This window comes from Triticum aestivum, chromosome 2A (assembly GCF_018294505.1).
Source record: "Triticum aestivum cultivar Chinese Spring chromosome 2A, IWGSC CS RefSeq v2.1, whole genome shotgun sequence".
Classification (NCBI taxonomy): domain Eukaryota; kingdom Viridiplantae; phylum Streptophyta; class Magnoliopsida; order Poales; family Poaceae; genus Triticum; species Triticum aestivum.
In genome coordinates, this window is record NC_057797.1 from 647,507,275 (window position 1) to 647,533,363 (window position 26,089).

Consider the following 26,089-nt stretch of genomic DNA (forward strand, 5'->3'; position numbering starts at 1 on the left):
CAGGCCGTATGATGCGACGAGACTTCAATCAACGATGACCGAGGTAACAGTGCCCGGACCATGCCTCTGGTCAGCAAGAATGTGGCAATAGTGCCCCTCACCTACCCGCTGACCAGGGCCGGCGTGGCTACAGTGCCCCGCCTTCACTGCTGACGACAACAAGCAGCAACCTGACGGAGAGCACTATACACGACCCGACTTGGCCATGCCCTGATGATCGACAAGACAGCACGCAGTCCCCCTAGGCATGCAGGGCCCGCACCTAGGGGAACCCGGCGAACCAAAAGCCCTTAGCGGGACCCAGCCCGGGTTCCCGAACACCGACAATACGGACCCACCGACTTGTAACATTACCATTGTACCCCCGGGGGTTGGACTATATAACCCCCCGGGAGCCCGCGATCACAGGGCAACAGAGCAAGAGAGAAAGTAGAAGACACATACGAGAGAAAAGTAGGCAGGCATAGGACTAGCCACAGAACAGCAACGCCGGAGAGAAGGAGCAACCCAAGCCTTGGCCAGCTTCCTTCCTCCTTCATACAGCTCCAGGAGCAACATTGTACTGTCGATCATCCAACTACACTCGGCAGGACTAGGGGTATTATCTCTCCGGAGAGCCCCGAACCTAGGTATGTCCATCGTCCCGCGCCCGCTCATGCCAACCTCCCCTATGGAGTCCACCAGCGCCCTCGAGCCTCCTCCTCTCTTTAGCCATCCCTTGGCATCTGCTATGCGCCCACCACGACAGTTGGTGCCCACTATGGGGCAGCTCGAGGAGCTGGCCGGGAACATGCTTCAGATGGGGCCCTTCTCCTACAACGACGAGTCCGTCGCGCTGGCGGACGACGTCGTCGGCGCGCTTGCCGCCTCCTTCGCCGCGCTGCGCATCTCCGATGTGTTCACAGCCGATGAGTACCCCAGCGGGGTGCTTAGCTACTCCGACTCCCCCATCTCCCTCGGTGGCGGCATTTCTGCTGGGGCAATGGATGCCACATGGAGGTCTTCGTCACCGGCGACGGCGCCTCCTCGTCATCGAGCAAGACGAGGAAGGTCGCCGAAGCCAGGGTCACAGCGGATCGGATCAAGCCGTCTGATCCGTTGCGCGCCGTGATGCAGAGCCTCCGCATCCCCATCGACACCGACCTCGACGCCACCAACGTCGCTGAGGCCCGAACCCAGCTCGAGGAAAGGCGCCAGCAGATGCTGGACCTGTCCGAGACGCTTGCCGCCACTCAGCGTCGCTTGGACGCCGCTCAGCTGGAGCGCGATGCCGCCTACGGATTCACGCCCGCCGCGGCCGACCCAAGCCGGGTCGCCAACGTGCTTGCTCGGGGAGGAGCGATCGTCCGGGCCCTCGGCGCTGTCCAACCGTCTACGAGACCCCAGCGAAGAATATGCGCTATGCCCAGGCATCCGCAGCCGGCCTGGACCAGCTCGCGGGTGAGGAGCTGAAAGAGCACATCGGGCGGATGTGCAAACTCCTCCACGCCGCCAACACCCAACAGGACCTCCTCAACCAACTCGAGAAGCCGACGGGATCCGGCGCCGGCCGCCTTGGCGGGTCCGGCGAACTTCTGCACACCGCTTCCTCGCCACCCGGCGAGGCGCACTCCGACTGAGCCCGGACTTGGTGTGACCCGGCCGCTACAGCCGCCAGCGGATTGGGCAACGAGTCCGTCCTAGAGATCCAGCGCGGACCCGGCCAGCATGGTCGGCGTCCGGCTCCAACCGACCCGCCCCCCGAGGCCTGGCCGCAAGTCGACTCGGCCCGCGCGCCATCGACGACGCCAACGCTCGCCACCGCCTCGATCGACTCGCTCGCTCCGTAGATATGGAGGAGAGCGGCGCTATCAGGCCGGCGTGCTTCGGCCCGCGCATCCGGGAGGAGCCCTTCCCCAAAAGATTCATGCTCCCCCGCGACACCCCCAAGTATAACGGGATGGTGAAGCCAGAAGACTGGCTGACCGGCTACACGATGGCTACTGGCATCACCGGTGCCAATCGTCGTCTCGCCGTGCGCTACGCACCGCTCATGCTCCAAGGGTCGGCCCGCACATGGTTGAACAGCCTGCCGATGGGCAGCATCAACACATGGGTGGATTTCGAGGAAGCATTCATTCGCAACTTCATGGGGACCTACAAGCGACCCGGCCGCCCTAGCCAGCTTGCCATGTGCGTACAGGGGCCTGCAGAGACCGGTTGTGAGTACCTCGCACGCTGGACCGAGCTCCGGAACAGCTGCGAGGGCGTCCATGAAGTCCAGGCGATCCAGTACATCACCAATGGGTGCCGAGACGGCACCCTCCTCAAGCACAAGCTCTTACGCTCCGAGCCGACCACCATGGCCGCGCTCACGATGACAGCGGACAAGTACGGCAACTCCGACTCCGCCATGAAGATCCAGGTGGCGTTGGATAAAGCCGGCAAGGCGAAGCCGGTTCCCCCTCCGAAGCCGGCCGGCGAAAGGAGCCGGCAGCAGCATCACCACAACAACAAATGCAAGGCCGACCAGCCGGCACCGCGCCACGATAACCGGCTCGTCGCGGCCGCCGAGCCCGCGGCGGACCCGACGACGAAGCGCCGGCAAACCGGCAAGATAGCATGGCAACCCACCATGAGCTTCGAGAAGATGCTCGATGCCCCCTGCAAGCACCACATCGGTGCAAAACCCTCCACGCACACGCTTTAGCAGTGCGCCATCACCAAGCGCATCATGAGGTGCGACATCCCGCCCCCTCCGGCTCCGGCTCCAGGCGCGCTACAACCGCCTCCGCCTTCGCCTCCAGCTGGCGGCGCGATGCGCGACGACGCCACCCGGACCAGAACACGGCCTACATCGTCTTCACTAGCCTTGGCGACCACAAGCAGCGAATGCCATCTTCGGCAGGAGGTGAACACCGTCGTCCCGCCCAAGCCGGAGTTCATGCATTGGTCAGATCGCCCGATCACCTGGACCCGAGAGGATCACCCGACAGTCATGCCGAGTCTGGGTGGTTAAGCCCTCGTCCTCAACCCCACTATCGTCACGCGGCACACATGCAAGTTCTCTCGAGTCCTCATCGACGGCGGCAACATCATCAACATCCTCTACCGCGACACGATGACCAAGCTCGGCCTCAAGGCCGAGGACCTGGAGCCGACCCGGACAATCTTCCACGGCATCGTGCCCGGCCTCTCCTGCTCCCCCATTGGCTAGGTCCGGCTAGATGTCTTGTTCGGTGACAGGAGCCACTTCTAGCGCGAACCAATCTGGTTCGAGGTGGTGGACCTGTCCAGCGCGTATCACACATTGCTAGGCCGGCCCGCGCTCGCCAAGTTCATGGCGGTTCACCACTACGCATACCTGAAGATGAAGATGCTGGGTCCAAAGGGCCTCATCAATACCAGCGACGATTGCCGCAAGTCCCTGGAGTGCGCCCGAGACGGCGCCAAGTTGGCTAAGTTGCTGGTCATTGCCGAGGAGCGGCGCCAGCTCGACCGGATCATCTCCCTGGCAGGCGAGGCCTCCGCCGCGTCGATCCCGACCCCGGACCCGGCCGACAAGGACGCCTTCAAGCCCTCCAAGGAGATCAAGAAAGTGAGGCTCAACCCAGAAGACCCCAGCTATAGCAAGTACGTTGTCATAGGCGCCCGCCTCGACAGCAAATAGGAAGGCGAGCTCGTCGACTTCCTCCATGAGAATCGGGATATCTTCGCATGGACCCCCAAGGACATGTCGGGTATCCCATGGAAGTACGTCGAGCACAAACTTCACGTTCGCAAGGACGCCAAGCCTGTCCGTCAACCCCTATGACGATTTTCCGAAAAAAAGAGAAGGACCATTGGTGAAGAGGTCGCCAAGCTTTTGGCGGCCGACTTCATAATGGAAGTGTTTCACCCCGAGTGGCTGGCCAATCCAGTCCTCATCCTGAAGAAGAACAAGACCTGGCGCATGTGTATCGACTACACCAGCCTCAACAAGGCCTGTCCCAAGGATCCGTTCGCCCTCCAGCGGATCGACCAAGTCATCGACTCGACCGCTGGGTGTGAGCTCCTGTCCTTCCTGGACGCTTACTCCGGCTACCACCAGATCAAGCTGGACCCGGCCGAAGCCCTGAAGACGTCCTTCATCACGCCCTTTGGGGCGTATTGCTACATCACCAGGCCATTCAGCTTGAAGAACACCAGCGCCACCTTCCAGCGCTGCATGCAGAAATGCATACTGCCGCAGCTCGGCCACAATATCCATGTGTACGTGGACGACACTGTGGTGAAGACCAAGCAGCACCTCACGCTCCTTGACGATTTGAAGGAAACATTCGCCAACCTCTGTGAATACAAGGTCAAGCTTAACCCAGAAAAATGCGTCTTCGGCGTCTCGGCTGGAAAGCTACTCGGCTTCCTTGTCTCAGAATGCGGTATTGAGGCGAACCCGGAGAAGATCAAGGCCATCGAGCACATGCGCAACCTGGCTCGACTGCGCGATGTCCAGAAGTTCACCGGATGCTTGGCCTCAGTCAGCCGGTTTCTAAGCCGACTGGGCGAGAGGGCGCTACCCCTATACCAGCTAATGAAGAAGACGAGCCCGTTCGAATGGAACGGCAAGGCGGACGAGGCCTTCCAAGACCTCAAGTGCATGCTCACCACCGCACCAGTCCTGGCCGCGCCAACCGATAAGGAGCCGCTGCTGCTCTACATAGCCGCGACCTCGCGGGCGATTAGCACAGTGCTGGTGGTCGAGCGACCAGAGAAGGGTAAGATCCAAGCCGTCCAGCGCCCAGTCTACTACCTGAGCGAGGTGCTCTCCAACTCCAAGCAGAACTACCTGCACTACCAGAAGATATGTTACAGTGTGTACTTCACCGCCAAGAAGCTAAAGTAGTATTTCCAAGAGCACGTTGTCACCGTGGTCAGCACGGCGCCTATCGGAGAAATCATCGGGTGCTGGGATGCCTCTGGCCGGGTTGCCAAGAGGCAATCCAGCTAGCCGGCCACACCATTCTCTACGAGCCCCGCACCACGATCAAGTCTCAAGCCCTGGCCGACTTCCTCGTCGACTGGACCGAGACCCAGTACTTCCCACCGCCTCCCGACTCGACGCATTGGCGCATGCACTTCGATGGGTTCAAGATGTGACTCGGCTTGGGGGCCGACATCGAACTGTCGTCCTCGAAGGGCGACCGGCTCCGCTACGCGATCCAGATCCACTTCGCCGCCTCCAACAACGTCGCTGAGTACGAAGCCCTTGTGCACGGCCTCCAGCTCGCCAAGGAACTCGGCATCCGGCGCATCCTGTGCTACAGCGACTCGGACGTGGTGGTGCAGCAGTGCTCCGGCGAATGGGACGCCCGCGACCCCAACATGGCAAACTACCGCTTCCTCGTCCAGAAGCTATCCGGATCCTTCAAGGCCTGCGAGTTCCTCCACGTCCCACGCGCGGAGAATGAAGCAGCCGACACGCTCGCCAAGATCGCCTCATCACGACAAGCCATCCCGTCCGGCGTCTCCCTCGAGCACCTGTGCAAGCCGTCCGTCAAGCCATCGCCGGACTTCGAGTCCATCCACGTTCCAGACGACCCGGTCGCACCTCAACCCGGCCCCGGGACTGCCGAACCCGGCCCGGAGACTGCTCAGCTCGACCTGGCCACCATCGTCCCAGACCCGGCCGTCGCCATACCCGACCTGGGGGCTGCTCAACCCGGCTCGGGGGCTGCCGACTCGGAACCCACCCTGGTGTCCATCTTTGCCGTGGTTACGCTCCATCTTGGGCCCGTCCAATATCAGAATTTTTGGAGAACGGGGTTCTCCCCATGGACGAGACCGAAGCTCGGCAAGTGCAATGCCGGGCGTCCGCCTACAGCATCATCAACAACGAGCTCGTCAAGCGCAGCTCCACTGGCGTGTTCCAGCGCTGCGTCGAGCAGGAACGGGGCATCGACATCCTCCGTGACATACATCAGGGCAAGTGCGGGCACCACGCCGCATCACGATCCCTGGTGGCCAAGGCGTTCCGCCACGGTTTCTACTGGCCCACGGCCCTCGAAGATGCCGAGTCGCTCGTCCTCAAGTGTGACAGATGCCAGTGCTTCAGCAAACGCAGCCACCAGCCGGCGTCAGCACTCCGCACCATACCAATCGCCTGGCCCTTCGCGGTCTGGGGACTCGACATGGTGGGACCCTTCAAAACCACTCGAGGTGGCACGACGCACTTTCTGGTGGTAGTGGACAAATTCACCAAGTGGATCGAGGCAATACCAATCAAGAAACTGGACGGGCCAACAGCCGTCCGGTTCATCAAGGACATAGTGGTGCGCTACGGCATGCCGAATAGCATCATCACCGACAACGACACCAACTTCACCAAGGGCGTGCTCGAACAATACTGCTCCGTCTCCAGCATCCGCCTCGACCTGGCCTCCGTTGTGCATCCGCAGTCCAACGGGCAGGTCGAGCGGGCCAATGGACTCATCCTGTCCGGCATAAAGCCGTGTCTCGTCGAGCCACTCATCCGCTCACCTGGTAGCTGGCTTGACGAGTTGCCAGCCGTTCTCTAGAGTCTATGCACCATGCCGAATCGGTTGACCGGGTTCACCCCGTTCTTCCTCGTCTACAGAGTCGAAGTCGTCATCCCGATCGACGTCGATTTTGACTCGCCGAGCGTCATGATGTACACCAAAGCCGAAGCCAGAGAAGCCCGCGAAGATGGCGTCGACCTGCTCGAAGAAGCACGCCTCCTGGCGATCAGTCGCTCGGCCATCTACCAGCAAGGCCTGAGGCACTACCACAGCAAGAAGATCAAGCCCCTCGCGTTCCGCGAGGGCGACCTCATCCTCTGACTCGTCCAAGAGCAGGCATGCCAGCACAAGTTGTCCCATCGATGGGAGGGCCCACTCATCGTGAGCAGGGCCTTGCGCGACCGCAACGCCTACTACCTCATCGACGCACGCAAGTTAAGAAAGCGCAAGAAAGACACCGCCGGTGAAGAAACGACCCGGCCATGGAACGCGGAACTCCTCCGCCCGTTTTACAGTTAGCCGCACGAGCGTATGTATCGTTGCCTTTTATAAACGCATGAAACTACGGGGTCCTCGAACAAGACTCAGGGGCTGCCTTTTGTCGACCAATTTATTGTGTCCTATTCCCTTGCATCACCATACCATTGAACCCGGCCACCGGTCCGACTTGCTCGACCCGGGGGCTCGAGGGCTGGCCGGCTCGGTCGCCACCCCGCCGCCTTACTTGGTGATTCCTGATAAAGTTAGGATGCCACGGTCCCCCACTTCGCCCTAAAGCCACAGGTCCAACTTTGGCTGTCGGCTGGCAAGCACAACAGACCAAAGCTCCCTTACGCTTCATACACTAAGTCAAAGGCTGTCGGGTCGATCAATCCGGCTCACCATTCATCAAACGAACAGTCGCACGACCGGCTGCTCGCCAACCGGCTTCGTCGGATTGCCGCCAGCCGGCCCAGTGGGTGTCTCGCTCGCGCTCAACGTTTCGAGGGACCCAAGTCCTGCGCACTCATCTCAAAGAGCCGAACTCCTTGTCACGGACAGGAGCCTCGGCCGTCTGACTCGCGGGGGGAGGTTTGAGAAAGGAAAAACACATGAAATCGGTCAAAAACGGAAGGCAAAAAGCGAAAGCACCCACGACAACCACACAAGTATTTAAATAAGGGCCCATGGCCCGAGTTCATTACACCCTAAAACCCCCAGTGGGTGGGTGGACCTGCTATTTAACAAATTATTACACAAAGTGTCTCAGGCATCTCCAGTGCCGCGTCGCAACGCCGACGGCTCTTCCCTGGCGGCCTACGGATCCAGCGAGGTGCCGGTGTCCTCCTCAGCGCCCGCGTCGCGGTAGACGCCCGTCTTCTCCGAGCTCCCCTCCGGATCATGGAGGAGCAAGCCATAGTCTTCACCGTCCACGGCCTAGCCGTCTTCCGTTCGCTCCAGATGGAACTCGTCGTGGAAGGAGAACTTGGCGATGTAGCTGGCCCGGGAGGCGATCCGGCCGGCTTGCTCCTACAAAAGCTGCTCCGAGCCGGCCCGCTGGCCCATCAACGCATCCAGCTGCAGGTCCGGATGCCAGGACAACGCGAAGCGGAGTGTCATCTCAGCACCGGCACGTGCGGCGGAGATGCGCCACTCGCCAAGCTGGTCCGGCCCCATCTCCAACCAACGCACCAGGCGCGAGAAGCTGCTCGGTTGGACGAAGTCCGGTCATAGGGCCGCCGTCATCATGGTGCCAGCCTGGGATAGCCGCCCCAGCTGTGTCCCCAGGACCTGCAGGCGGGCGTCAGTGTCGGCAATGATCTCCGAGAAGGTCCAGCCACCCACGGATCCGTCCTGGACCCAACGACTCTGGTCGGTCGCGTTGATGGCGGACGACTTCCTCCGCCAGCCGCTGCGTCTCCGGGAAGGCCCCTGCCGCAAAGGAAGAAGCAAGTTAGAAGAAGAACAACAAGGAAGAAAGGCCGGATCCCGACCCGGCGAATGACAAGAAAAAACACTTATTGGAGAAGGACTCTTCCAGGTGCCGCGCTTCAAGCAACGTACCACGCCGCTCCCGTTCGATGGTGCGATCGCGCTCCTTGAGCGCCTTCTCCAGATCGTCCACCTTCGCAAGGGCCGCCTTCAGCTCGGCATCCTTGTCTTTGGCTGCCTCGCGGCGACGGGCCTCGTCCTGACGGGCCCCCCAGCCGTGGTGACCTGCTCCCGCAGGCGATCCACCTCGGTCTGGAGCCGGCCCTTATCGTCGGCCGGCTGGCCGCGCTGCTGGTCTGCCTCCACCAGGGCCTACTGCGCCTCTACCACCTTGGCGGCTTCCACCTTAAGGTGCTCCACCTCGACCTCGAGACGGCTCTTGTGACTCGCCAGCTGCTCATGCAGCCAGTGGCCTCGTCAAGGGACCGCCAAGCCGCGGCCGCCTCCGCCCTCGCCTGCGCCGCCTCGACGCCAAGACAGCCGGTGTCGGCAATGAGCCAGCCGTAGTGATGACCGGCTCGGAGCAGACGAGTCCGACAGGACAGCACCTCAGTTGCGAAGAAGGACTCGGCAGAAGAAAGAAGCAAGACTTAAGATTTGGCCCAACTATTACACAGTTGGCCCGAATCTCGGGGGCTACACCCAGTGGGTGCGCTATCGCGCCCCCACTAGAAAAGAGCACAAGAATACCTGCGGCGACGCGGATCTCCTCCTCCTTGGCGGCAAGCTGACCCTTGAGCTCCCGGTGCTTTCCCAGGAGACGATTGTAGGCGGCGACCCGGAAAGCGTCGAGATGCTGAAGAAAGCAGAAGTCAGAACAAGGCCAACACTCTAAAGATTCGACCCAACTACTATGTAGTTGGCCCGAACCTCGGGGCCTATACCCAGTGGGTGCGCTGGCGCGCCCCCACAAAGAAGAAATCATAAGAAAACTTACCAGAACGGCGCGCTCCAGGTCGCGCGTTCGCTCCACCTCAGACGGGGCGAAGGCCTCGCGCCATTCTGTCCGGCCTCGCAGGTGGCGACTGACGGCGTCCAGTGCCGCCTCCTCCTTGGTCTGAGGCCCAAAGACAACGGCGCTCCCGCTCCGCGCCGGCTGCGACACGGCAGCTCGGCACCCTCCCTGCCGGGGCACCAAGGCGTGCTCCCCGCTGACCGTTCGCGATGCGGCCAGCACCTCCCCCGACGCCCCTCTCGGCGCCGACGACGACCCGGATGCCGGGACGCCCTGCGTCGCCATCTCCGGCCCAGCTGCCGGGGCGGCCTACGGCACCACCGCCTGCGGTGCCTCCTCCAAAACCGATGGCGCCTCCGACACCGTCGCCCGCAGCGTCTCTTCCAAGACGGCGCCGCCTCCACCACCAACAGGCCTAGCTTGCCCGGCCACGTCGGCCTACGGTGGGGAGTCATCCCCCACCTCCACGATCACACGGTCAGGGATCACCACCTCAGCACGGCCTCCATGGCTGCGCTCCCTCACCGTCGACGGCTCAAAGCCCGTCGCCGCCACCACCGTGCCGGCCGGCATCTCGCGCCAAGCCGGCTCCATGCCGGCTCGCGCCCATGCCGCCGCCGTGTCGGTCCAAGCCCGGACCGACGACGCCTTCAGCTCTGCCTCGGCCCGGTTCTTGTCCCGCCAGGTCACGGCTTCGGCGTCATTCGGATCCAGGCCGAGGTCCGAGTCGGCCTGTCCCTCCACCTCGGCCTGGTCGGCGAGGTTGGACCAGCTCCTGCAGAACTCGACCCCTTCGGCGGACGCGACTTCCGTTGCCGCCCTCGACAACGCGATTGGAGACCTAAAGAAGAAGATAGAATGAGCGGAAAAGAAACAAGACTAGCTCAAGGAGAAAAGCTGAGCACAAACAAGAAATGAGGCTTACCCTGCCAAGACTGGCACCAGGGTTGCCCTCCCCCCCCGTGCCCGCCACCGCGCTTCCTCTTGGCCAGCCTCCCGGCCCCGGCCGGGTCCGCCGTGCGCTTCGGGGCCTGGGGTCGCGGCGCGACGCTATATTTCCCATGCGGGCGGCTCGTCGCCGCCCCATGGGAGGACCCGGCTCTGCCCGCGTCGCCGCCTCCCCTGCCCAACGCCACTACACCAACAACTGGCGTCAGCATCGACCGTTCCGTGCCACGGTTAGCAACTCAAGACACATGAAGAAAAACATGAGACTTACCTGCGCGACGCCCAGCACCAGCGTCGGACTCGACCTCCTCCTCACTGCCACGAGCCGCGGGCTCCTCTGGCGCCACCGGCGCCACCTGCGACGAGGCCCAGGCGTAAGGATGCCAAATCGCGTTCAGAAGTACCACCCGCGTCGCGTTAGGACGGACGAGAAGGTGCACGGCGGTGAAGTAAGAAGACCAGACACTCACCTGTGGTGCCGGGTTCGATCGGCTGTATGACGCCTTGCCAAACTCCCAGTCCTCCCCAAGGTTGGCCTTGGAGATGTCATTCACACCGCGCGCGACCTGCGCCACGGACAACCGTGTCGACCCCATGTGGTTGGGGTCTTGAAGGCCGACCATCTCGCTGATGAGGCAGGAGCGCCCCTAAAGCGGAAGGACCCGACACTTGATGAACGCGGTGAGGAGTTCGGTGCCGGTGAGCCCCTCCCGAGTCCTCATCACTGTCACCCGCTCACAGAGATTGACGATCTCCTGCGACGGGCGCCTAGGCGAGTAGCCCTAGTTCGTCTTCGCCCACGGCGGTGCGATGGCGAAGGCCGGAAGGTTGATGCGATCCGCGCCAAGGTTGCGGATGTAGAAGAAGGAGTTCTGCCACTTCGTGGAAGAATCCTCCAGCGGGATCTTGGGGAAATCCGCCCCCGACCGCTTCGAGATGATGGCGGCGCCATAGTCGGCGAACTCCCCGGCCGACGGGCCCTGCTGCTTCAAGGTGAAGAAGCGCGCCCAGAGGTCAATCGAAGGCTCGACCCCCAGGTACCCCTCGTAGAGGGTGACGAAGATGGAGAGCGGGACGATGGCGCCGGCGCCAAGATGATGCGGCTGGATCCCGAAGAACTCCGAGAATGCACGGAAGAAGGTGCTCACCGGTAGCCCGAATCCGCGCTCGAAGTGCGTGAGGAAGACCATGCGCTCCCGCCCCTCAGGCCGAGGCCTCTGCTCGCCCCACGACAGGCGGACGCTGATGCTCGTCTCCCGCGATAGGCGCCGCATCGCCTGGAGTTGGGTGATGTCCTCGGAGGTGACGTTCGAGCCCATACAGGACCCCGATGGCAGCGACGTGATCAAAGGAAGAAGAAGAAGCAGAAGAAGAAGAAGAAGAAGAAGAAGAAAGAAGATGGACGGTGAAGGAGTTCTGCTCGGAGCAGCGGGCGCTGCAGTGCGTCGGTTGCAAGGAGCGGAGCGAGAGCAAAGGGACAGGAGAGCGCGAGCGAGAATAATGTCCGCCGACCCCCTGCCCCCAATTTATAACCCTCGGTTTGAACGTGGGGAAGTAGGGTCATCTGCGCGCACCAGTTCCACTACCCCGCAATAAGTGCCCACGTACGCATGTAGTAACTGCCCGGGGAAGAGCAACCAACCCCCGGACGCCGTAATAAATCCACGCGCTTGGGCCAAGGGCACGCGGCAGTGGGCCCCAGCACACCGCCCGGTCCCGTCATGCGGGTGGCCTGTCAGGCCCCTCCGACTTCCGGGCACCATGTGGCGCCCGTGCGAAGCCTGAGGGATTGCCCCAAGATTCGGCGGACTTCTCGGTCCCCGCCACGGCCGGGATACCATGATCCGGTTTCCGAGAAACCCGGCACACAATGGGTGTTGCCAGACCCGGCGCTCGCAGAATCCACCTTGCTTAAGGGGGAAACTGCGAAGGCCCACTCATCCGAAGACGGCGGACCTTCACAGCTTCGGGGACTACTGTCGGGGGGATGGACCCCGGGCAGGCAACGGAACCCGGATCTTCTTCAAAAACAACGGGGTCGGCATTGCCCCTCAATACCGGCACGCGCTTGGCTAGGTCGCTCGACCCGGCCAAGCCCCGCAAGCCGGCCAGACTAGCCGACCGGCAAGACACGTCAACTCGGCCCCAACGACTGGCGCAAGACAGCCGAACCCGGCTCGACCAAAGCCTCCTCAACAAGCCAGCACCACCCGTGGCGTGCTATGCAATCCAGCCACGGGTCAACTCCCGTCCCATCCAGGCCGTATGATGGGACGAGACTTCAATCAACAATGACCGAGGTAACAGTGCCCCGGACATGCCTCTGGTCAGCAAGAACATGGCAACCGTGCCCCTCACCTACCCGCTGACCAGGGCCGGCATGGTTATAGTGCCCCCGCCTTCACCGCTGACGACAGCAAGCAGCAACCTGACGGAGAGCAGTGTACACGACTCGACTCGGCCACACCCTGACGATCGACAAGATGGCGCACAGTCCCCCTAGGCATGCGGGGCCCGGACCTAGGGGAACCCGGCGAACCACAAGCCCTCGGCGGGACCCAGCCCGGGTTCCTGGACACCGACAATACAGACCCACCGACTTGTAACATTACCATTGTACCCCCGGGGGGTTGGACTATAAAACCCCCCGGGAGCCCGCGATCACAGGGCAACAGAGCAAGAGAGAAAGCAAAAGACACATACGAGAGAAAAGCAGGCAAGCATAGGACTAGCCACAGAACAGCAACACCAGAGAGAAGGAGCAGCCCAAGCCTTGGCCAGTTTCCTTCCTCCTTCATACAGCTCCAGGAGCAATATTGTACTATCGATCATCCAAGTACACTCGGCAGGACTAGGGGTATTATCTCTCCGGAGAGCCCCGAACCTGGGTATGTCTGCCTCTAGAGTCCACCAGCGGCCTCAAGCCTTCTCCTCTCTTTAGCCATCCCTTGGCATCTGCCATGCGCCCACCATGACAAAGGTGGGATAGACAAGGTTGCTTCTTCATGGACCCTTCATGGGTGGAGCTCTCCGTGGACTCGGGCAGCCACTACCCTTCGTGGGTTGAAGTCTCCATCAACGTGGATGTACGATAGCACCACCTATCGGAACCACGTCTCAAAAATCTCTGTGTCTCCTATTGCGTTTGAATCCTCCAATCCCTTCCCTTTACATTCTTGCAAATTGCATGCTTTACTTTCCGCTGATCATATACTCTTTGCATGCTTGCTTGATATGTATTGTATTTGTTAAACTTGTGCCAAAACTCCACTTCAACTTAAAGAAATTAAAAACTACAACTTTTGGTACTTAGTGTCTAATCACCCCCCTCTAGACACCTCTTCTCGATCCTTTCAATTGGTATCAAAGCTTTGGTCTCCATTGCCTTGGTTTAAACACCTTTGGAGGAACATGGATGTGTCTACTTTGGGGAGTCTTAGACATAGAGTGCCTATTCTTGGTGGAGAATATTTTCATGAGTGGAAAACTGAAATGCTTGAGATTTTCAATGAATATCATTTGAACAAGTATATTGCTAGCCCTTGTGCACCTCATGTTGATCCCATGCATCCTACCCTTGATGAGTCAATTGACATGATTCGTAATCTTAGAACTGTTAATCTTATCACTAGAGGCTTGCCTAGAAACTTGATTGAATGTTTGCCTACTCTTGATTGTGCCTACACTATATGGAAATTTCTTGAGGAATGCTTTCCAAATTATTCCTTGAAAAATCTAGATGAAATTCTCCATAATTCTATTGTCTTGATTAAGATGAGTTCCAATGATCCCAAATTTGGTGACTGCTTATTTGAGCTTACTAATCTTACGAGTGCCAAAGGAGATGTTGGAATCATTAGCAATATCATTTCCAAAGCTATTAGAATTCATAAAGATAACCATAGAAATGATCATTTATCTAATGAATTACCCTCTCTAGGAATTGATCAATCACACGATGATGTTGAACATGGATACTATGACGAGGATGATAATGACAGTGACTATGATCTTAATGATGCAATGAGACACTTTGGTCTTATGGAAAATCTTCGCGGCTACATGGCTGGAGGAAAGGAATGGGTTCTTGATAGTGGATGTACTAATCATATGACCGGAGATAAAGATATGTTCCGTGAGCTTGCTGAAAACAATGGCTCTCGAGAGTACGTCACCTTTGGTGATAACTCAAAGGGTAAGGTGGTTGGCCTAGGTAAGGTGGCCATCTCACATGATAGCTCCATACAAAATGTCATGCTCGTTGAATCTCTTGGCTACAATTTACTTTCAGTATCTATACTTGCTGATTTCGGTTTCAATGTCCTATTTACTGAAGTAGATTGCCAAGTGTTTCGTAGAGATAATCAAAAAATAGTCTTTACCGGTATAAGCAGAGGTGATCTTTACATTGTTGATTTCACTAAAAAGGCTCAACCTAGAACTTGCTTAATTGCTAAATCCTCTAAAGGTTGGTTATGGCATATACGATTAGGTCATGTTGGTATGCGAAACCTTGACAAGCTTATTAAAGGAAATCATATCATTGGCGTTAACGATGTCATATTTGATAAGGATAGAATCTACAGTGCTTTTCAAGCAGGTAAACAGGTTGGAGGAAGGCATCCCGTGAAGAACATCATGACCACAAGGAGGCCACTTGAGCTACCTCACATGGATCTTTTTGGTCCTAACGCTTACAAAAGTCTCAGTGGAAATTCTTTTGGTCTAGTTATAGTTGATGATTTTTCAAGATTTACGTGGGTGTTCTTTCTCGATGATAAATTGCAGGTCCAAAAGATCTTCAAAAACTTCGCTAGGAAGGCCCAAAATCAATTTGAAGTAAAAATCAAGAAGGTTCGCAGCGACAACGGAATGGAGTTCAAGAATGCAAATGTGGACACCTTTCTTGACGAAGAAGGGATTTCACATGAGTTCTCGGCTACATACACACCTCAACAGAATGGAGTTGTTGAGAGGAAGAACCGGACACTCATCGAAATGGCGAGAATGATGCTTGATGAGTACAAGACGCCAAAGCACTTTTGGGCGGAAGCGGTTGAGACAGCTTGTCATGCAACAAATCGCTTGTATCTTCACAAGCTACTCGGCAAGACGACATACGAGCTCCTCACCGGTAACAAACCACAAGTTGGATACTTTCAAGTATTCGGCTCAAAGTGCTACATTCTTGATACGCATTGTCCTTCTAAATTTGCTCCTAAGTCTCATGAAGGTTTCCTACTTGGTTATGGCTCAAACTCTCACACATACCATGTCTACAACAATTTTACCCGAAAGGTTGAAGAGACGGTAGATGTGAAGTTTGATGAATCTAACGGCTCGCAAGTAGAGCAATTGCCAATTGATGTAGGAGATAAAGACCCTTCGGAAGCAATCCAAGACTTGTCTATTGGCAAGATTCATCCAACAGATGTGAAGGAGAGTACCTCGTCCATCCAAGTGGAAGCTTCTACCTCACGACAAGGTGAACCAAGAGTTGATACGGAAGCATCCACATGTGGGACACACCAAAATGAAGAAAACAAGGAAGTGCACCAAGATGAACGCCAACAACCTCCTTCTCCACCACGACAAGAGAACGACAACGTCAACAACGAAGAAGGCCAAGAAGAAGAATAAGATGAAGAAGATGTTCAACCAAGATCCAAGCAAAAGCTTTCACGAGTTCGAGCAAGAATTGCTAAAGACCATCCCGTCGAACAAATCTACAATGATATCCAAACCGGGAGAATCACTCGCTCAAAAACTCGTTTAAGTAACTTTTGTGAACACTATTCATTCATCTCTAGCATTGAACCTATGAAGGTTGAAGAAGCTTTGGAAGATCCGGATTGGATAAATGCCATGCATGAAGAGCTACACAACTTTGAGAGAAATCAAGTTTGGACATTAGTTGAGAAGGCTGACAACAACCACAACATCATCAGTACAAAATGGGTGTTTCGCAACAAGCAAGATGAAGATGGACAAGTAGTTCGCAACAAAGCATGTCTCATCGCCCAAGGCTACACTCAAGTCAAAGGTATGGACTATGGTGAGACATATGCCCCCGTTGCTAGAATTTAGTCCATTCGCATCTTACTTGCCTATACTAATCATCATGATATCACCTTGTACCAAATGGACATTAAAAGTGCTTTTCTAAATGGTGAAATAGAGGAGGAAGTTTATGTTAAGCAACCTCCCAGATTTGTCAATCCTAAGAAACCTAATCATGTTTACAAACTTCACAAAGCTCTTTATGGTCTTAAACAAGCTCCTAGAGCATGGTATAAATGCTTGACCAAGTTCCTTATTGAAAAAGGCTTTGAAATTGGAAAAATAGATTATACTCTTTTTGCTAAAAGGGTTAATGGACAACTATTTGTGTGCCAAATTTATGTCGATGATATTATATTTGGATCAACTAACCCTCATTTTAGTGAAAAGTTTGGAAAGCTAATGTCGGAGAAGTTTGAGATGTCGATGATGAGTGAACTCAAATTCTTTCTTGGTTTGCAAATCAAGCAAACTAAGGTAGGTACCTTTGTCTCTCAAACGAAGTACACCAAGGACTTATTCAAGAAGTTCAATATGCAAGAATGCAAAGGTATGACTACACCCATGCCTACTAGTGGACATCTTGATTTAACCAAAGATGGTGAACCGGTTGATCAAAAGGTTTATCGCTCTATGATTGGTTCATCGTTATATCTATGTGTTTCACGCCCTGATATTATGCTAAGTGTGTGCATGTGTGCACGATATCAAGCCGCTCCTAAAGAATGTCATCTTAAGGCCGTGAAAAGGATAGTGAGATACTTAATCCATACACCAATTTTTAGCATTTGGATCCAAAGAGGGCCTCCTTTGATCTTGTTGGCTACTCCGACTCGGACTATGCCGGTGACAAGGTTGATAGAAAGTCCACTTCGGGTACTTATCAATTTCTTGGTAGATCTCTTGTGTCTTGGTCTTCTAAGAAACAAAACTCGGTATCCTTATCCACCACCGAAGCGGAATACATTGCCGTTGGATCATGTTGTGCTCAATTACTTTGGATGACCCAAACTCTTAAAGATTATGGGATATCTGTGAAACATGTTCCATTACTTTATGACAATGAAAGTTCTATTCAGATTGCTCACAATTCCGTGCAACATTCTCGAACTAAGCATATTGAAGTTCGTCATCATTTCATTCGAGATCATGTTGCCAAAGGGGACATTAATCTTAAGCATGTTCGCACCGAAAAGCAGTTAGCTAATATATTCATGAAACCACTTTATGAGAAAGTGTTTTGCAGGTTAAGAGGTGAATTGAACATCATTGATGCTTCAAACTTGGAGTAAGAACTCCATTTCATACATGCAAGGCATGAGCCTATGACTAATCCTTGAAAGTTCTCTTATGTTGAGTATCTTATGTCTTGGATATATTTGCACCTTGCATGTTATCTAACCCGTGTAGGTACTTGGATGAATCTAAATCTATGAGATTGCAACTCACTCACATCTTGAGCAAATTTCTATATCACCAAGTCTCTACACAATGGTGGACGAAGACAAGGAAGCAAGCAACCATTCAATCATATCCTTTGACAAATTTTATGTTGAGTTTCATGATTGTCATTTTGGATACACAAGTGCTCTTCCTTGCAAAAAACTAACCCATGTAGGTAGATGAACTCCAACTCCATGTGGTGCTCCCAACTCTTGATGAGCTGCATCAACCTTGAGCAACCCACACAAGTTCAACTACATGATCATGATCAACGCCACCACCCAAGGTATGTTATTCCATCTTAGAGAAGCTTTACTCCAAGTCATGAGTCAAAGCAACTCGACAAGATGTGAATACATAAAAAAGCTTAAACGAAAAATGGTAACCCCATTTTGAGCTTAAACGATGAGTATGACCTATGATCAAGTGATCTCACTTGACTCCTAAGTCAATATACTCTAACATAGGTGACTTTGTCGCCGACCAATTCTAGATGAAGTTCTCTTGTGTTCTTTTCTCTGCTCTTGGATTTGTCTCATGCATATTTGTTTCCCTCTTCAAATAAAAACTTCATCTAGACTCCTTTTTAGTTTCTTCTCTTTTATTTTCTGTTCTGCATTCCTTGCATCCAATTCATTGCAAATCTTTTAGTTAATTCCTTGCAAATCCTTGTGAGATCTTACTTGTCTAGTAAGCTAAGGTGACAAGTGTTTTCTCTGCGATGAACTCGGTCTCACCGGCCTGATGCTTTCGGTCCAACAGAATCCTCTCGGTACAACCAAACCATACAACTCGGTGTCACCGATTTCACTACAGGAAAGACATCTTGCCACTTGTTTCTGCATTATTTTTGATCCAGCTCCACTCAATGAATCTTGTCCTCGACCAGCATCCCATTCAACTTGCTGCTTTGTTCTGTGACTCAAGGACCAAATCCATAATGAAAAAAATCCATAAGAACCCTTCTTGGAAATTGATGTCAAAGGGAGAAAGAGAGATCACATCAAAGCTTAATCATATCTATAGGGGGAGAGAATACTCAAGGGAAGAAAGAGTAATCATCAAGGACCCCAGATGCTTGGTGTTCAAGAGGAGAGAAGTCACAAGTCTTCAAGAGGGGAAAGACATGTTCATATTTGCTCGTTTGCATTAGCTCTGTTTATTTCCTTTGAGCTCTGATTTTGCTCTGCTTTTCTATTCCCTATCTTCTCCCAGTATCCCATGCTAGATTCAGGGGAGCAAGACATCTAAGGGAAGAAAATCCTTGAATTTATTGTACATATTTACCTTTGGGGACATGTCTATATCCAATGTGGTACTTAGTACTCACTCTACATGTCATCCCAGTCCTGGTACTCTTGTGGTTTCTTTTGTTTTCTCTGGCCAGTAGGTGTATCTGTGTTATCTAACCTTGATTACACAGGTTCATCCCATCCTAAGCCAACTCAAGACCACAAGGTAAGTATATGCATCACAGTCATGTGTATGAGAAATTCTTGCTGATGTACATACTGTTTGCAAGATGGACTCATGAGCATGAAGGTACATTTCTCATATTCACATCATTTTCTCTGATGCATATAGCCAAGATACATGTAACATATTGCTTACTCTGTCATGTTTATGCATTCACATGCTTCTATATTCCATATTCACATGATTGCATACATGTAGGGGGAGCCTATGCATGTTACATGTCTTTCCGAAGCTTTACTTACTATTCTCTATATCTTTATCTAAAGCTTTGATGTATGTTGTCATCAATTATCAAAAAGGGGGAGATTGAAAGCACAAGTGCTCCCTAGGTGGTTTTGGTAATTAATGTCAACATATCTCTTGTTGGACTAACACTTTTACCTAGTATGTTTCAGATAAGTGCTACCTCTTTTAGCACTGCGTTGGTTTTCCCCGAAGAGCAAGGGATGATGCGGCAAGTAGCATAAGTATTTCCCTCAGTTTTTGAGAACCAAGGTATCACTCCAGTAGGAGGCTACGCGTGAGTCCCTCGTACCTGCACAAAACAAATAAATCCTCGCAACCAACGCAAATAGGGGTTGTCAATCCCTGTAGGGCCACTTACGAGAGTGAGATCTGATAGATATGATAAGATAATATTGTTGGTGTTTTTATGATAAAGATGCAAAGTAAATAGCAAAGTAAATAACTAAGTAGTAGTAGATTGATATGATAAAGATAGACCCGGGGCCATAGGTTTCACTAGTGGCTTCTCTCGAGAGCATAAGTATTCTACGGTGGGTGAACAAATTACTGTTGAGCAATTGACAGAATTGAGCATAGTTATGAGAATATCTAGGTATGATCATGTATATAGGCATCACGTCAGAGACAAGTAGACCGACTCCTACCTGCATCTACGACTATTACTCCACTCATCGACTGCTATCTAGCATGCTTCTAGAGTATTAAGTTAAAAACAGAGTAACACCTTAAGCAAGATGACATGATGTAGAGGGATAGACTCATGCAATATGAAGAAAACCCCATCTTGTTATCCTCGATGGCAACAATACAATACATGCCTTGCTGCCCTTACTGTCACCGGGAAAGGACACCGCAAGATTGAACCCAAAGCTAAGCACTTTTCCCATTGCAAGAAAGATCAATCTAGTAGGCCAAACCAAACTGATAATTGGAAAAGACTTGAAAAGGTAAGCAATCATACAAAAAAGAATTCAGAGAAGATTCAAATATTATTCATAGATAGACTTGATCATAAACCCACAATTCATCGGTCTCAACAAACACACCGGAAAAAGAAGATTAAATCAAATAGATCTCCACAAGAGAGGGGGAGAACATTGTATTGAGATCCAAAAAGAGAGAAGAAGCCATCTAGCTACTAGCTATGGACCCGTAGGTCTGAAGTAAACTACTCACACTTCATCGGAGAGGCTATGGTGTTGATGTAGAAGCCCTCCGTGATCGATGCCCCCTCCGGCTGAGCTCCGGAACAGGCCCCAAGATGGGATCTCGTGGATACAGAAAGTTACGGCAGTGGAATTAGGGTTTTGGCTCCTGTTCTAATCGTTTGGGGGTACGTGGATATATATAGGAGGAAGAAGTACGTCGGTGGAGCAACAGGGGCCCCACAAGGGTGGAGGGCGCGCCTGGGGGGTAGACGCGCCCCCCTACCTCGTGGGCTCCTGTTAGCTGGCTTGACGTAGGGTCCAAGTCTCCTGAGTTGTATTCAGTGAGAAAATCACGTTCCTGAAGGTTTCATTCAGTTTGGACTCCGTAGATATTCCTTTTCTTCGAAACCCTAAAACAGGCAAAAAACAACAATTCTGGGTTGGGCATCCGGTTAATAGGTTAGTCCCAAAAATAATATAAAAGTGGATAATAAAGCCCAATAATGTCCTAAACAGTAGATAATATAGCATGGAGCAATCAAAAATTATAGATACATTGGAGACGTATCAAGCATCCCCAAGCTTAATTCCTTCTCGTTCTCGAGTAGGTAAATGATAAAAACAGAATTTTTGATGCGAGTGCTACTTGGCATAATTTTAATGTAATTCTTCTTAATTGTGGTATGAATATTCAGATACGAAAGATTCAAGACAAAGGTTCATATTGACATAAAAATGATAATACTTCAAGCATACTAACTAAGCAATTTTGTCTTCTCAAAATAACATGGCCAAAGAAAGTTCATCCCTACAAAATCATATGGTTTCGTCATGTTTCATTTTCATCACACAAGAATGCTATCATCATGCACAACCCCGATGACAAGCCAAGCAATTGTTTCATACTTTAGTAATCTCAAACCTATAAACTTTCACGCAATATATGAGCGCAAGCCATGGACGTAGCACTATAGGTGGAATAGAATATAATGAGGGGGGTTATGTGGAGAAGACTGTCAGATTTCGGGTTCCGGCAGACCCTTGAGGTTCGAACACTGGGGTGCGCGTGGAGATTTCGCCTCCTACCTACCTGCACCCCCGCCTTGCTAGGATTTGAACTATGGAAAGAACAACACAAGAGACACATGGTTTATACTGGTTCGGGCCACCGTTGAGGTGTAATACCCTACTCCAGTTTGTGGTGTGGTGGATTGCCTCTTGGGCTGATGATGAACAATACAAGGAAGAACAGCCTCGCGAGGGTCTGTTCTTGGCTGGGGCGATGAACTGCTAGGAGGAGCTCAGACACCTTTCTCTCTCTCTCTACCTGATCTTCTCTCTGCCTGCCTGTTTGCTTGTTCCCCCTTGCTCTGTGGGTGGCTGGTCCTATATATAGAGGCCCTAGTCCTCTTCCCAAATATCGAGCGGGAAGGGAGCCAACAATGGCGGGCTAATTTGAAGGGGGACAGCTAGTATCAACTATCCTGACAAAAGTAGTCTTCGCCTACGCAAAGCTCTGGTGATGACGCCGTCTTGGGCTCCACGGTGACCTCTGTCTCGTAGTCCTCCTTGTCTTGGTCTTGTTGCACTGAAATGGCAACCTTTGCCCGATGCCTCGGTACTCCGCGGCTGTGCTTGCCCCCTTTGCACCAAAGAGGAAGGGAGGACGCTGCGCGGACTGGCACCCGCCTGGCGCCCTTGGTCGTCATGGCTTGCGTCATGGGCACCTCGTGAGGTACCCCGCCTTGATCTCTCTGCCTCCTTGTGAGCCAGCCTGACGAGGCCGTGCCTGAGGAATCTCCGTGTCGTCCGCCCCGCGAGGCTTGGCCCCTCGCGAGGGTCTTGGGTTTGTGTTGGTGAAGATGGGTCGCGCTGGGCCCCCCTTTGAGCCACGCCGCGGGCCGCAGGCAGGCAAGTCTAGGGACCTCCGTTCCCAAAACGCCGATAGTAGCCCCCGGGCCCAAGGCGCGCCCGGACTTGGCCGTGCAGGGAGGCGGAAGGGCAAGAGCGAAGCGCCACGGGCCCTAACAGCCTGCGGCCTTGGGCGCCGCGTGGCGGTTGACTGGACGTGGGCGCCCTAGCAACCGCGTGAGTTGATAAAGGAGCGGCATCCACCTAGGCTTTGCTTCTTGCTTTCCACGGTTGCTGCTCAGATCCCCTTTCTTGCGCTTCTCCTTCCTTCCTCAAAAATTTCCAGATCCACTCCGACCGTGTGACCTAGGAAGCCATGGCGCCTCGTCAGCCCCCGGCCGTAGCTTGGTACTCGTCTGCCCTGGATCTGCCGAATGTGTCGGAGGCGAGCCTCTCCCAGTTGCGCTGGATGGCGACGGCGCGGGGCGTCAACGGGGCAAAGGTGTTCAAAGCCGGCTCCGCCACCCCTGAGGGTCAAGGGAGCACCTTCTATTCGCTCTTCATAAGTGCCATTGCTGCTGGCTTAGTGCCTCCCTTCTCCGAGTTCTTCTTCTCTGTCCTCCGCCACTATAAGCTACAAGCCCTGCATCTCCACCCCAACTCCGTCCTTCTCCTGACAATCTTCGCCTATTACTGTGAGGCTCACGTAGGGGTGCAGCCCTCAGTGGCCTTGCTGCGCCACTACTTCTACCTTCGGACCTCTCATGGTACTGCTTCCGCATGCGCGAGCTTCGTCGCGTACTATGGCGCCATTGCCATTTCGAACCCCGGGAAAAGGATTGAGGGCTTCAGGAGCAAGTGGGTCTTGGTGGATGCTGGGCGCATCCATCCTCAGCTGATCTTGCCGACGGAGCAGCCCACAATCTCCAGCGATTGGGGTCGAGCGGAGCTCACGGACCCCCGCGCGAAGCTGATGTTGGAGAAGATGGACGCAGATCTGAGGCCGGCCAACATGGCGGCGGCGAAGCTGACCGGCACGTCGCTGCTGAGGGAATTCTTGGAGCACCAGCTGGCTTCGCTTCGGCAGTACTCACTTCCGATGTGGAGGCCCCGTTCGAGCCCCGCAGCCTTAGCTGACGGAGATCTGGCTGATGTCCTCCAATCTCTGGTCGGGGGCAATGTGGCGAGGTTGGCGGGCGCTCCTACGCCCTTGTTCCTCCGCGACGACTGGGAGCAGGTAGTGAAGTCCATGCCCATCTTCAACGGGGATGGGCCCGTGCTCGTGGAAACTCCCGAGGAACCGGTGGAAGTGCCCTCCGACGACTCCAGCGAAGAGGAGGAAGGAGGGGAGCGGGGAAAAGGGCCTGACTCTGAGGCGACTGATGGAGAGTCGAGGGCTCCCCTCCCCCGGCGCGGGTCCCACGTTCTCCGCCTCTCTCCGAGCGATGGCGACGAGGATGACGATGAAGACGATGACGAGCAGGACGGCGGGAGCTCACCCCCGATCCCGAAGAATGACAGGACCGGGCTGATCTCCTGAGGGTCGGCCCCGGCCCCAGGGCGGACAGCAGATGCACCTTCCGCCTCCAAGCTTCCCGAGGTTGACCCTTCCAGCCGGCTTTCAGGCTTCAAATTTGGCCGGAGGCCGCTTGAGCTCGCTGGCGACAACCCATAAGCATTCAATTCCTGCCTTTATCTCTTGCTCTGCTTCTGAGGCTTGACGTCCGCATCTCTTGGATAGGCTGGCGCCCGCAGCAAAGAAGCCGAAGGGGGCTCCCGAGGTTCCATCCGTGGCAGCGCCTCTGCCTGTGAAGGAGGGTGACCGCGACACACAGGCTTCTCCCGCCCGGTCGTCCGCGCGAGGCCTGGCTGAGCCGGCTGGGGCGAGCTCAGCCCCCACGGCCCAAGTGGCTCCCGAGGTGCTCTTGCCTGCCGCCGCCACTTCAGTTGTCGGGGCGCGGCAGACTCCGCCTCAGGACGCTGTGGCCGCGCTGCCGTCTTCTCCTCCTACTCCACCGGCTGCTGTCTCTCTGACTCCTTATGCCATTCTGGATCATGCTGTTGCTGAGCTGGACCGACTGCATCAGGATCTTCTTGGCGTCGATCCCCGCTTGGTGGCCGGGCGCTTGGAGCTGGCTTCAGGACGGGTTCGCTCCGACGCTTCGATTTGGGCGGCGCTGGTCCAGGCCTCGACGGCATGCGATGAGGAGAAGCAGGCCGTCCTTGAGGCGAAGGCCGCTCGTGATGCAGCCCTGGGGGAGGTGGTCAACGTCCGTGATCATTGCAAGGCACTGGAGGGCGAACTGCAAGGTTTGCGGGACCAGCTCGCGAACGAGGTCCGCCTTCGCCAAAAGCAGGAAGAAGCCGTGAAGGCTCGCGAGGCGGCTCTCAAGGAGAGGGAGGTCAAGCTTAAGAAACGCCGCGACCGCCTAGGCGCGCTGGAGCAGGAGTTGGGGGCGAGGAAGGCCAAGCTGGACGATGAGGCCCTGGTTCTTGCTGAGGACCGCGTGGCCTTCGCGGAGATGGAGGCGAGGGCTCACTCCTCACTGAGGACGCTTTATGACAACGGCCTGGAGAGCCCACTGGCCGGCGCCGAGGACGGCCCCACCAAGCTGCTTCCCTTCCTGGTTCACGCCCTTGAAGATGTCGCCCTTGGCCTTGGCCCCACGGCCGAGGCCGAGGCGCGTGTCCTGTCTTCTACAGCAATGACGCGGATCCTCACCCACATCTACCTTCGCGATCCCGGTGTCGACCTCGACAGCCTGCTGGAGCCACTGAGCGGCGAGCGTGCCGCTGCCGAGGCCGTGAAAGGTCGCGCAGAGGCCCTGTTTGGGAAGTCTGGGCCTTCAGCACCAAGCCGGAGCAAGGCGCTGCCGACCCCACCGCCCCGTGAGGTGTACCCAATCCGTGCTGCTCCATCGCCGACAAGTGACTCCGTCGCGGCTCCTGTCCTGCCTTTAATTCCTGCACATGTATCATGCCTCGGGGAGGCGTTTAAACTTGCGTTTGGCATTGAGATAATAGTGTGGACTGTAATATTTGCTTTTGAATTCCTTGAAATTTGTGCTTTCCCTTCCTACTTGCTTATGTTCTACGCCGGCAGAGCCCGGCCCCGCGCATGCCTCACCCAGCATTGGTCCCGACCGGAAACTAGGACGGCGCCAAGGAGTGAGGGGCCACGTGACAAGTTAGGCTCCTGAGTCGCGATGCTCAGGAGTCCCTCTTGGCGCACGAACAGCAAGTAGGGAGGTGTGATGCGGGTGGATCTACCGTTCTACGTCTGCAGAGCCCGGCTGCGCATGTGCCTCACCCAGCGATGGTCCCGACCGGAAACCAAGACGGGGCCACGGAGTGAGGGGCTACGTGACCAGTTAGGCTCCTGAGTCGCGATGCCCAGGAGTCCCCCTTGACGCGCGAACAGCAAGTAAGGAGGCGTGATGCGGGTGGATCTATCGTTCTACGTCTGCAGGGCCCGGCCACGCGCGTGCCTCACCCAA